The sequence below is a fragment of the Ixodes scapularis genome, unplaced genomic scaffold (genome assembly GCF_016920785.2).
Source record: "Ixodes scapularis isolate PalLabHiFi unplaced genomic scaffold, ASM1692078v2 PGA_scaffold2__306_contigs__length_199485367, whole genome shotgun sequence".
In the NCBI taxonomy this organism is placed as follows: domain Eukaryota; kingdom Metazoa; phylum Arthropoda; class Arachnida; order Ixodida; family Ixodidae; genus Ixodes; species Ixodes scapularis.
This window is the reverse complement of record NW_024609857.1, coordinates 114,508,341-114,521,948: the sequence shown is the minus strand read 5'-3', so window position 1 is coordinate 114,521,948 and position 13,608 is coordinate 114,508,341.

Genomic DNA, 13,608 nt, shown 5'->3' with positions numbered 1-13,608 from the left:
AATTAAAGTGATTCCTGGAAACAAATATTGATACATGCTTGAAGCAGCAATTTTGACTGTTAATGAAATTCAACTGCCGTGTAGCCGTGGCTTTGCGTGCTATCACTCCCGATTTATAAAGGGGGGAATTTTGAGCCTTCGGTTTTTGTTTAACGCTGCAGCTGCTAATTTTAGTCTGAACCTACACAAAAGCAACAGTGCCATCTAGAAAGGCGTATGACCTTTCCACGCGCTCTTCAACTTTATAAACAACCTTAATAGCAGTAATTACTTTTGCCAAAAATATGGGCATTTATAAGCCCTGTGCTTTTTCTAAACGTTTCTCTTTAATTAGACCTTTCCAAAAAAAAAGAACTGCATCGTGTATATAATTACCAATTATCTTAGAAGACGTGCCTCGACATAAAGTACTTTTATATTTATGATTATAAAGGGTTATGTTCAAACATATGAATCCCACAATACAACGCTGGAATTTTGTTCATTTGTAAACAAAACGCTTTGCTTTCGACGGGATTAAGGGTATTTCAGAAGCAAGTAATTTTCCTTCATTTACATTCATGTCATTTGGAGGTGCGTATTGACGTCTAGTGATTAAATATTTCAATCACTCACACCAGGGTAACAATACTACAAGCGTTTCAGATATTAAGTGATACCTAACAAAAAACATGCATCAAACGTTTCAACAAAAAGCTTTTTGAACATCCGATATATCCTTGCTTCATGCATAAGGACACAACACAAAGGGAATATACGCGTACAGCTGTTTTACTAAGTAACAATGTGGTGTTTAGCTTGCATTAAGGCGACACTCGTCACTTAACGTCTGCCCACACCACAGTACAGCTGGCTGTCTATTTAAACCACCAAGCGCCTCCCCAAGCACCAGCCATCACTGCTAGAACCCTAGCATCATTGTCTAGATTGTGTGGAGACGGAACTGGTTCTATAATACTTAGTTTCTCAGCTTGTGCTCTCTTGCAACATCTGGAGCAACGAACAGTGGCAGTAACGCTGGAGCCACAAATTTGATGTTTAGGGTATTCCAAAAGAGCTCATGAGAATGTAGCCTGACCTTCAATTATTGTCATCATTAAATTTTAACTACCTACTTTGATTTATTTTATACGTATTGCAACGTATGATTGACAGACCGAATAAATACAAATTTAACCTCATGCATCGCTTTGTGAACCGAGAAGGTTATAAGTTCTCCACTCAATAAGGAAATATAGGAATTTGGAATTAAAATGGGGATCAGCCGAGACGTGCTCAAAATTATTTATGAAGCAGTACTAGGGAGGTCTTTTGTATTCCGCGCAATCATTGACATCTTAAGATTTGGCAAGTGAGCACCTCTGACTTCTTGACCGATGGTCACACGATTTATTAAAACGTATACCTAAGTAACTGCCCATCACAATTTCAAGCAAAACGACAGTAAAAAGACAGCAGGCAATTCAAGGCAAACATTGAAGGCTGATCACTGCACAGGGAACAAGAACTGCTGTTTCCAAGTGCATTGATCAAACGTCGACAAACCAAAAACAATTGGCTAGGCTACAGGCGCCAAGGATGGCTCAATGCCAACAGTTTGTAAACTAAAATATGAAGTTGTAAAAAAAAAAACAGGCATTATTTTAAAACTAATCGCGGTACGCTTGCATTGTTTCACGAGGATGAAGCTCCAAACTAATTGTTACTAAGGTTGGCACACACCCTGAAACCTATACCTTCATATTTCAGGGAACCTTAAATACTGCGTTAAGATTAGTACCAGACGAAAAAAATATTTTTTTCATGCGATGAGCATGCTGGACAATTGATTGAATAATTGGAATGTGTTCATAGACATTTTAATTTTTAGACTGGTTAATCGATAAAAAAATTGGCGAAACAAAAGAATGTAAAATTAAACACGTTCACCACATCAACGTGGGCGGAACACCTGTCTGAAGAGCGAACTTTTGGTAAACTTTCAACATAAAGTAAACTGTACAGGCACGATGTGTATCTCCAGAGAAGTGCAGAATGTTACACAAATCCCGACCACTTTAACGCCGTGCGAGTTTAGCCCCGCTCTAAAGGGATACCTCAACGAAATTTGAAATATACCTTTCGGGTTGAGAAATGGATGAATATGACCCACAATATTCGTAAATGACAATCGTACGTTTGTATCTTGAGCCTGATGGCTTTATTTTTCGTTAGAAATGGCCCACTCTGGCAAACGTGCGGAGAGCAGACAGCGGAGAGCATGTTTCTCTCGGAACCATACGTCCCGACGCAGAGGACGCTCACAGCTATCATAGCCCATCCCGCTCTGTGGACGTAACCCGTGATACGCTTTCCGCGTGTCGCTGTGCCCACTCTCCAAGGTCACGTGACAGCCACACGGTCTTCGGTAGCCCCGGATGGCTCGTAGCTTCCTCTTAAAGCAGCCGAAGCAACACCAGCGATCGGTCCACCGCAAGTAACCCCAAATCTATCTTTGTACGACTTTTGAGTGCAGGGTTAATCTTCTATAGCGACTTCTGGTACGCACGAAGAAACGTCTCGAGGAGAGGCCAGTTCCTCCTTTAGCTCTTCTCTCGTCATGGCCGGAGACGAGGCAATTACCGTCACTGCCTGTCAAGGTTCCTAGACGGGCATTACAAACGACGCATTAGCGGCATCCACAAGGTGCTCTTTGCTGGTCGTTTATTCGTCCTAAATTTCCTTCTTGTGTCTCTTTCTACAAGAGATTGTGTGTCTCATGTGATAATGCTCCTTTGAAAGACCAAGATATGAGCGCCAAAAGTTCGTTGTAGTATTCCTTTAACGCCGTGAGGTTTAGCGCCATAAAGGCTTTTGTGAACGATCAAAAGAGGTCCAACTTGTCAGAGAATATCAACGATTCGCTTTGCCTCGTGCAGCTGAAGTGTGAGTACTTGCAACATTTGTGAGTGTGAGCGTCTTTGAACTGTTCTCTATGACACGTGGAAGCTCATTCATAATCAAAATTTTATATTACGCTTTTAATCGCATACTCAGCAAAAGCAAACAAAAAAGGTATTTTTTAAAAATATGATGCATGGGAATTAACGAGAACAATTTTTCAATATTTGGTTGATTAAATATCCGCGATTAACTGGGCAAGCTTTAAATCGAGGCCCAGTCCTGGCAGTAAGAGTTCCTGATACTCATTTCCAGGGAGGTATATTGAGGGAGAAATATTTTACATGCACTTGATAAATGCAAATGAGTTTACAGTGTTGCAACCCGAGACTGGGGTATAAAACAGAAACTTAAGCAGGTTAAGTTGCAGCATGGTAAACATCCACCACCTCGCCTGTACTTTATCCTTTTTTTTTCACAAATAAGTTTGCAAGGCACGTGTGTCTTTGGAATTATAGGTGCAGTTTCTCGAGGGGTCATATGAATTATATACCACAATCGCAAATCACATAAAGTCAGAACAATTTCCACAAAAACAAGTCAGTGTTAATAGACATAAGCACCGTCCACGATGTTTTTTTTTTTTTACCTTTTTTTAATTTCTGTAGACACCGGTAAATGCACTAATCACTGGAGCAGTGATATAAATCTGGGACCAACTTGAAAAATTGTACTATTTTCCTCTTCGAATGTCACGAGGTAGAAAACCGACGGTAATTTCTAAATATAAATGGTGCCAAGGGAGGTGAGAGTTTTTTTTTCTGCACAGTTAGAATGGAGACATATTTTGTTGATTTATACAACAATATATAAAGTAAATATCATATTACGATCTGACTAGTGATCTAAGACCTAGGCCTATATGGTACACATAAAATTGATTTTTCTTAAATTTTAACATAATGTGTACTCGCATAATATTTTTTGCAAGAAGAAATTTTTATTTTGTGCTGCACATTATTATGGCAGCGGCACTTTAATTTCATACAGCGAAGGACGAACTGGTATCGTTCTTTTAAAATTGAACACGCGTTTCGAGTGGGTATTTGAATTACCTAAAAATATAAACATATATTTAGCCCCATTTCCACACTGAACAAAACCACTTTTTTTAGAAAACATTTGTTTCTACAGATATTTTCAAGTGAAGCACCGTGAAAGGCTACATTTTGGCTGCTTCCTTTTTGTACCAGTTCAGTCGATTGTTAAAAGTAAAAACAAAAACACTTACACTCTTTATTTAAGAGTATGGCGCATGGCCGATTTCATTCTTTAAATTCAGCTGTTTTGGAACATTGCGTGCCAGAGATAAAAAATCCCAAACATCGCATTCATGACGTTTTTATTACATCTTCCGAGCCTTGTATCGTAGAGTTCATCATACAGTTTGCTTATTAAATACTATATATAGTTAGGCCTATACATTGTCTTATCGACTGGTACCATGTCAGGGTAATTTATTATCACAAAATTATACAAATGCATATTTATATTTGGTAAAATAAAGTGTAGGCTTAATTTGAACCCGCATTGTAAAAACAGTAGTGTTTACTTTCAAATGTGTATATACTGCTCTCGATAATGCTAACCTTCTTTTAGCATAATCAAACTTCCCTCCATTTAATGCATTCTCTGTACTAGTGCTCAAATACAGATGCACGCACCTCAATCGGCCAAATGCTGGTTAGTTTCTGATAGTTTTTTTCACTGCAAGCTTCTTAGCCTTCAAATGCTTAGGGCAGGGGGTCGGAAGTGTTTTGAAGGTGAAGGGGCAAAGAAAGTGTCGGTGTAGATGGGAAGGGAAGAGAGCGTATGACGTGCCCCCCTGAGGCAAAATGGTCTGCGCCTACCCCTCTGGCATTCCGAAGCCGCAAGCTACCTAACTGCTGAAGGATAATCATCATGGTTCTATTCCATTTTCAAATATGAAACATGCTGTGAATGTAAAAAATGATTTCAACAAAAAGGTCGTTATATGAATATACATGACAACGTCAATTTTGGAGACCTACCGCGTATTTCTGAAAGTCAAAACTTAAATTTCAGCACTTTATTCACTCTGTCTGAAATTAATAAAGGTTATCATAAAGTGAGCCGTGTGGGCTTACGTGTGATGTACCGATTCCTTTCTTTGTTTTTGTATCGATCGAATATAAATTTGCAAATCAAGAACTGACCTCCACGAGCTTTTTACAAAGCTGACCTCAGAAGATCCACGCTGCGGTGTTTCATACTGGGAAAAAGTTAATTCTGATATATTGTCAGTGTGCAAGCTCGACCTAATTTGTGAACGTCAGCCATTGTTAAAACTGTGCATATGTAAGTTTTAGTGTAAAGCCGTGGAGGAGCTAAGGCACTGGAACGCCAGCTACAACACCAGGATTTCTGGTTGCAGAATCGCTTAGTTCAAACAACCCTTAAGATTGAGTCGGTGCACTCTTCGCGACGAACAGACCACGACAAACAGAAAAACACAAACAATATTAAGGATAAAATATGTAAATTAAACTGAGATAAGACCAAGATGACCCCCGATGCTAGTGTGCTAACTTTAATAATAATAAGAAGAAGAAGAAGAAAAAGAAATTTTATTGCACACACATTGGAATTGAAGTATTAAATACGGGCACATAGAAGCCTGCAAATCGCTTGTATGATGACACCCATACAAAATTAAAAAAGGCCGTTATCGTGATTCCACAATAATAGACAAAATGTTGAACTATAAAACAAAAAAAAAGTGCTAAGGAAGAAAAAAAAAAAAGAAGAAACAGGCACGAACGTCGTTGAGCGAAAACAGAGTAAGAGGGGAAAAATAAAAACAAGCTCGAAACATGCAGACCTAGCAAAGAGGTGCTAGATGAAATCAAAGTTAGTGTACTTAAGTGCCTTCTTCAGTTGTTTCAGGAATGTAATGTCAATGAAAGTGTCAGGGATGGCGTTGATCACATACCGAACGTAGTAATTCCGAGTGCATTTACCTGGTCGAACAAATTGGCACTACAAAACAAGGAACGTGACGAAGTATTGGGGGGGACTGAAGTAGTATTTTGAACTCATTTTTTCAAAAGCTGCGAAGCACTACCGTTTGTATAAAAAGAGAAAGCAGATTGGGCAATTGAAGACTTCGGAAAATATCATTGTTGCTGGAGAAGTTAGAATTATATATAACGCTTATGGGATTCCTTTCAATAAAGAATTAACTTTGGACTGCCAAGGACCCGAACAGTTGCCAAACACCGTAACACTGTATCAAAGGTTACTGTAAGGAAGCGCATGGACGATTATTATTCTGATACCGACTGGCATAAAAAATGCAGAGCATACAAGACACAATTCGTAATTTGCTACAAATATATGACGCGTGTGCGTTCCAAGACATATCAAAATCAAAATGCACACCTAAGAATGTCACGTGATCGACAGACTTGATGGATAAACCGCTGCATTGAGCCCAACTGAAAGGGTGAAGCAAAAACTTTACTTAAGCCTGGCGTCTTTTAAGAAGGTTGTGAAAACAAACCAGCTTTGTTTTAGTACGGTTTGTGTCTAGGAGGTCATCACTGAACCAATCCATGATATGAGTGGCGTTTATTTTGAGTGTGTGGAGTAAGTCAGAAAAAGTAATATGACGTGACAAAAGGAGAGTGTCATCCGCATATTGGTAAATTTTACACACGTTGATAACCTGGGCCATGTCGTTCACAACAAAATTGAAAAGTAGAGGAAAAAGAACAGAACCCTGAGGCACTCCCGCCAGTAAAAAAAGCCGAGAACTTTTAAAGTTTCCAATTAGGACAAGCTGGGACCTTTTAGAAAAAACGTTTTCCCGTAAAGAATAAAACTGGCCGCGAAAACCAAGCCGAAATAATTTTTTTAGGGGCAACTGATGGCTGACAACGTCGAAAGCCTCAGACACATCAAGAAAAAGAGCACATGCAAATATATTACTTTTCAATGTTGAATATATGCAATCAGAAAAATCATCAAGGGCCGGTTGCGTGCCTTTCCAGTAATGAATCCGTACTGAGTAGAAGAAAATATTTCATTGTTATCTAATAAAAACCGCTCATAGCAGCCTTGAGTTCATCAGGTATGCTGCCAGACGTATTGAAGCCGTTCAGCATTGCGAGCAGAACATTCTTAATATATAGAAAATTTCTCTGAAGATCATACGCTCGAATACCGTCAATACCGGGAGATTTGCTGGGTTTGAAACTAAATAAAAGGGTTGCAGATCGTTCTCGTCCTAGCAAGGAAGGAAAGCTGACGCCGAAAATTCATTATTTAGTGTGCATGAGTTCACAACAGTGGTTCTTGGCACGCCAGAGTATTTAGCAAAGAAGTCGTTAACGTCGTCTGCTAATGCTGAGGTAAGTGACCCAGAATTTCGTTCCAGGGTTTGGTCAATAGAATTTCCAGAACCAGTGCCTCGGAATTGATTAATCAGTGACCATGTTTTCACTTAACTAAATCTGAATTATTTCAATCGTGATTTAAAAAAAAAAAAACTGTCTCTTTACAGACCGAGTGCCCTTACTAAAATATGTATGGACACTTCTAGGACGTTCTATAGACCAGCGTCCATAGGGAGGACAAAAGGCATCTATAGGCGGACCACGACCTCTGTTGCCTCCGTGAAGTCGTCCTATGGCTGGACTATAGAATATTGGCCAACGGACGTTCTATGGACGTCCTATTCTATGGATGATGTGTGGTCATCCTATACCCTCTCTGTGGCAAGGCGCCATATGGAGTCCATAGGGACTCTATAGGGTGTCTACACAGGGTCTTTACGGTGTCTATAGGGTGCCTCCAGAAAACCCATACGAAGTCTACAAGCAGTCCCTAGGGAGTCCACAGGGAAGCCATACAAGGTCTACACAGGGTCCTCATGGGGTCTGCAGAAAAGCCAAACAAGGTCTACAGGGAGTCCCTACAGGGTCCGCAGAGAAGCCACTCAGTCTGCAGGGGGTCTGCTATGGGGTCCGCACCGACCAACGTTTCTAGAGCAAGTCAGTTCGGAAACTGCTAAAGAGCTTGCTCTGAAAAAGCGGCACCCGATCTGTACTCGAAAACCAAACTAATTGCGATCGCAACGCCACCATTCCTCCCGCAGCGGCCACTCGGATAACTGCACGACTGCGTGTGTTGGTTTGGGACTATCGATATTCGACAGCATGTGACTGTTCTGCTTTGGCTTTAATCGGCCACTTTGGCGCCGAAACATATACGGTAGAAGAGGGGTTTCAGGGTTTAAAGAAAAGTTTATTGACACTGTAAACTGCAAGACGTAAATCACACCGGTATACAATAGGAACATGTACGCTACAAAGATCCAGGGACGGAGGTAACGAAAAAACATAACTTAGCGAACCAAATATGGCCGCTGTTTACATCTCATCAGCACACACGAGGAGGGTTCTCTCCTTTACCTAAGAAATGTCAGTGTAAGCCAGGCGTAGCGTTCGGCTGGCTAACGTCATATCCCCCTCCCCCCTTTCACCCCACCCCACGCCTCTCACACCTGTGCGAGAGGCGCGAAAAGCAAGTGGATGTGACCACCGACCAGCCGGACGTAGCGGCAGGACCACCGCCTGAGGAACTCTTCCTCGCCCAACCAAAAGAGCTCGGAGTCTAGGTGACGGAGCAGGGTACCCCGCAGTCGAGAGAGGACTGGCCACATTGCACGAGATCGTCGTTGCTGGCCAACCGCCGCACAACGATTCTGCCAGAGGACCAGTTGGCCGACTGCCAACAGGAGCAGGGCGAAGCCCCCGCGGGGGCACCTACCGCCTGACACAAAGTTCCAGATGCCGATACCCCGGAAGCCATGGTGCACCAAACGCCAAAATGAGCGCGCAACGGGACAATCAAAGAAAACATGGGTGTTTGTTTCTACCTGTCCACAGTTGGGGCACTTAGGGTCGGGAACAATGCCCCAGCGGTGGAGTCGTTGTCTTGTTGGAAGGACACCCCAGCCCCGACGCCACTCAAAATCCTCCACAGGTCCGGGAAGGCGGCGAGAAACCAACCAGGTCCACGGAAAGGCGTTCGCCCGATCCCTCTGCTCACGAGTGATCCGGGTCACGCAGAGCTCTTCGACGACGCGAGCCGGTGGCACTTCGCGCACTTCAAGGTCTGGTAACGCCCGCCTCAACTCTTCTTGGCAAGCCACCACCGCTTGGTAAAACGGTGGCGTTGCTTCTGCGCTCGGGTAAAGGTTGCCCAACGCGCGAGGAACAAGCACTCGGCGCGAGGGCCCTAGAAAATAAAGAGCCAGGGACCGTGCCGGGTGATCCGTGTCATCTAACACCCCTAGAACAGTGCGGAGGGAGAGCAGGCGGCACACCGTGCTGACGCAGGGCATGCCCCTTCCGCCCAGTGACGTGGGAAGGCGGAGCACCGACCTTGTCACTAGCTCAGTGCCCCTGCTCCAGTAAAACCGGAAGAGACATGAGGTGATGCGGCTAGCGAATCGAGAAGGGGGAAGTGCAATGTGGGCAACATAGAAAAGTTGCCCACAAAAAACAGCTCTTACTAGGTAAGCTCTGTCGCGGAGGGAGAGCGTAAAGGTCCCTGCAACAGCCACCTGACGTTCAACGGCGGATGCTACAACCTCCCACGTGCGGGGTGCCACTCCACGAGAGTCAAAAAACACGCCGAGAACTCGGAGCTCGTTCACAATCTGGATATCCGCAGGTAGAGCGGGAGGGGAGCCTCCAAACTCCAAAGCCTGGCTCTTGGTAGTGTTTAAACAAGCCCCAGAGAGTGCGCCATACTCCAAGAACAGCTGTCCAGCCGCCTCAAAACTGTCAGAGTTGCGGACAAACAAACTGACGTCGTCTGCGTAGGCGCTAACCACGACTGAGTCCCGGCCGGGCAGCGGAAAGCCACAAATCCGGGAGCAGGATGCAAGACGTCGGAGAAGCGGATCAAGACTAAGAACGTAGAGTAAGGGAGACAACGGGCAGCCCTGTCGTACTCCCCTACTTACTGGAAAAGGCGGAAGAAGACACCCGTTGACTTGCAAATGGCCAGTCAGTCCGCTGTATAGGGACTGAAGTAACGAAATGAAAGTCTCGGGGAAGCGAAAGGCTCTCAGGACCTCGAACAGATAACTATGCTCAACCCTATCAAACGCTTTCGCTTGATCGAGGGAGACACAGGCCCCCGACAGATGGGTAAAATTCGCCTACGAAAAGAGGTCTCGTGTGAGTGACAGGGACGAAAAAATGTTTCTCCCAGGCACCGAACACGTTTGAACTGGGCTCACCACATGGGGCATGACCGTACGGAGGCGCGAGACGAGTAGAGACGCTACTATCTTATAGTCTGCGTTTAACAAAGTGATAGGTCGCCAAGCCGCAGGATCCGATGAAGAGCCACCCTCCTTTGGGAGGAGGATGACGCGACCTCTTCTGAAGGATGGTGGAACTTCGCCTGTCTCCAGAAAGCCGTTCACAAGCTGGACAAGGGGATTCGCGAGGACATCCCAAAAAGTGACATAAAATTCGGCTGGTAAGCCGTCGGGGCCTGGGGCAGACCCGACTTTCATAGCCCGGAGGACGTCAAAGAGTTCCTCGCGTGTTGTAGGACGGAACAGAGAGGAGCCGAGATCATCAGGGCAGGCCGGGAGATCTCCGCAAAAAAGGCGAACCCGCTCGGCGAAATTCGAGATGTTTACGGCGGGGTTCGAGCAAAATAGGGACGAAAAGAAATTTCGGAACACCGCGCCAATTTCACGGGGGTCCTCCGAAAGGCTACCGTCCGCGAGATGTACATTGGGAACGTACGAGTACCCGTCCCCACCGGCCCGTGTGGCACGGAGGCACCGGAGCACCTCCGGGTCTTCCACCGGCTGGTCACGCAGCCGCTGCGCCACAGCACTTCGAGAGGACATGCTCAACAGACGTTGATGGCGATCGCGAAGAACCGTGAGGTACTCAAACATCAAGGAGGTGCGCACACCACCACGCTGCACAATGCGAATGCGACGGACAACCTCATTGAGGGCCTCCGTCGTGCGGCGCCGAAGCGACTTCCCAGCTGCCGTCGCGAAAAACCGGCAGTCAGACTTCAGCGCGTCCCACTGGGCGGGGGACAAGGCAACGGCCGTCAGTGACGCCCGAATCGATTGTCGTAAGCTAGAGATGGACGGTTCGTCCCGCAGTAGCGAGATATCTAGGCGCCATGTGTCGCCGCGTGGGTACAAAAAACCCGTCACATCAAAAACCGCTGAAACCGGGCGATGATCTGAAACATAGCCTGCAGCTGATGGAAAGGAAAGCACCTCGCAGCTGAGGAGACGCAATGCAAGATGTTTCTGGACATAGACGCGGTCCAGCCGGCTCGACGACGTGCCCCGCGACCACGTGGAGTCGTACGCAGCGCCGTGTAGTTCGACCCAGGCATCGCGCAGGTCGTGCAGCCCGAGAAGCCGAACCAGCTCCTGAGCGTCAGAGGTATTCCGCCCGCGACCAGGCCCGCGAACGTCTCGAGAGGAGTCTATTACACAGTTGAAGTCCCCGCAGAGGAAGAAAAAACCGTCCTCGGGCACATACTGCAGAAGGCTTCTAAAAAGTCCCTCGCCGGCGTGTGGCCGCCACGAACTGGAGCGTAAACGCTTATAGCCCGAAACTTGGCATGACCGATAAAAAAACTGTACACAAGGATGCGACCGTCCGGGTCGCACAGTGAAAAAGCACCTCGCAAAAACGAAGTGCGGAATATTAAAACGCCAACACCACGCGCGCAAGAAGGTGCGAGACAAAAATAACAAGGAATCGAAAAACGGGCCTTAAATTCTGCCACATCCCGGGCAGAAAAAAAATTAGTTTCTTGCAAAAAGAGCAGATCGCAGTGATTAGACTGGGCAAAGTGTATCACCTCGCGCTGCTTGTTCGGATTCCGAAAACCCTGCACATTTAACGTCAGAATGTGTAGGCCCATGAAAAAAAAGTAAAAGAAAAACATGGCGGACAGTCGATTAGAATTCCAGCGATTCCGCGTAGTCAAAATTGTCCGCGCCGAGCCGCTTCTTTTTAGCTGACGAGGCGGGAGACGCGTCCGAGCCGCCGCTAGCAGGCGAGAAAACGCGTTTGGCATCGGAGCGGTCGTCCGGCATGTCGGCGTCGGGAGATGTCGACTCTGCGGACGACTCACGTGACGTCGTTGTCGTCGAAACCTCTGGCGTGGGTGGCGGATGTCCCTGGCCTGGGGTCACGTCGCCTTCCTCGGCGATGAAAAGGCGGTCGGAATCGTCGCTCAGATCTTCGGAATCAATGCTGTGAGATTCGAGGATGGCGGCCGCATTCGACGAAGCGTCTGAGGTTTGGCAGTCGGGTTTAGCGGCCACGTTCGATGGAACGCGCGAGGCTTGGCTGCCGGCCGCGTTCGATGAAACGCGCGACGCTTGGCTGCCGGGGTTGGCGTCCGCGTTCCACGGAATGTCCGAAGTTTGGCCGTCGGTAGGGGCGGCCGCGTTCGATGGAGCGCCCGAAGCTTGGCTGTCGGAAACTCCGGCGTTCGACAAAGCGTCGGAATCTGAGACAACAGGGGGAGGTGGTGGGGTCCGCGGGCGGATGGACGGGTCCGAGTCGTCACCGGAAAGCTGGGGGGCTGGGTCGGAGACGGTGTCGACAACTCGCTGCGAAGTGCGTGGACGGTCCTCCCTGGGTTGCTTGGCGGCGGCGGCATACGACTTTCGCTGGACGCAGTCCGTGGTCGCGTGGCCGTGGCCGCACCGCTGGCAAGGAGCCGTGCAACCTGCCGTCGCATGCCCAAAAACGCCACATCTGTCGCAACGTGGGGTCTTGCAGGCGGGTCCGATGTGGCCTTCCAGCCCGCACCGGCTGCAGACGCGTCGCAGACCACGGTAGTCCACCATCACCCGGTGTCCCTGGATGTGGACGAAGTTGGGGACCGGCTTCGACATCTCCATCTTGACCACCCGGGTGCCGGTCCTGACGTCCGGGCGGTCTCGAAACGTGACGTGGTTGATCGCCTTCACCTTGCCGTACTGTGCGAGGACTTGCACCAGTGCCTCCTCCGACACGTACGGGGGAAGGCGGTACACCGAGACAAACACAACGTGGGCTCCCACTGGCTCCAGGGGGACTTCCACGTTACCCAGCGACAAGAAACCTTGCGCTACAAGTCGTTGTGCGGCGGCCATGGTGCTGACCGCTGCCATGAACCTTGCTCCACCGTGGTGTTGCAGGTACGACATACCATCCCCGCCGGCGACGGCTTGAATGCTGTCCATGATGGCATCTACCGGAGTGTCCGCCGGAACATTAAAGGAGAAACACTGTGCCTTCGTAGGCGTCGACATGGCGGAGGCTTCGAACCCCGGGGACCACAAATAAACTGAGGTCCCTGGGCGCGTGCAAAACTAGAGACGCTTCGCACGAACGAGCGACCGCAACCCGACGACAAGCCAACCCCCGTCTCCCAGGCGGACACGCCGCGAATTGCCACCGAAGTTAGGACTGACCCAAGTCGGGACGCGCTACCTGAAGTCGCCGGTGAGGCATGGCTGTAAAAAAAATATTAATTGTTCCGCAAAACCCTGTAAGCTAAAAGTGTATGCAAACATCACGCTCTTGTTATTTTGTACTGATCTCCAATAAAGGGTTCTGCAAAAAGAGCTTTTCCCCATTTGTT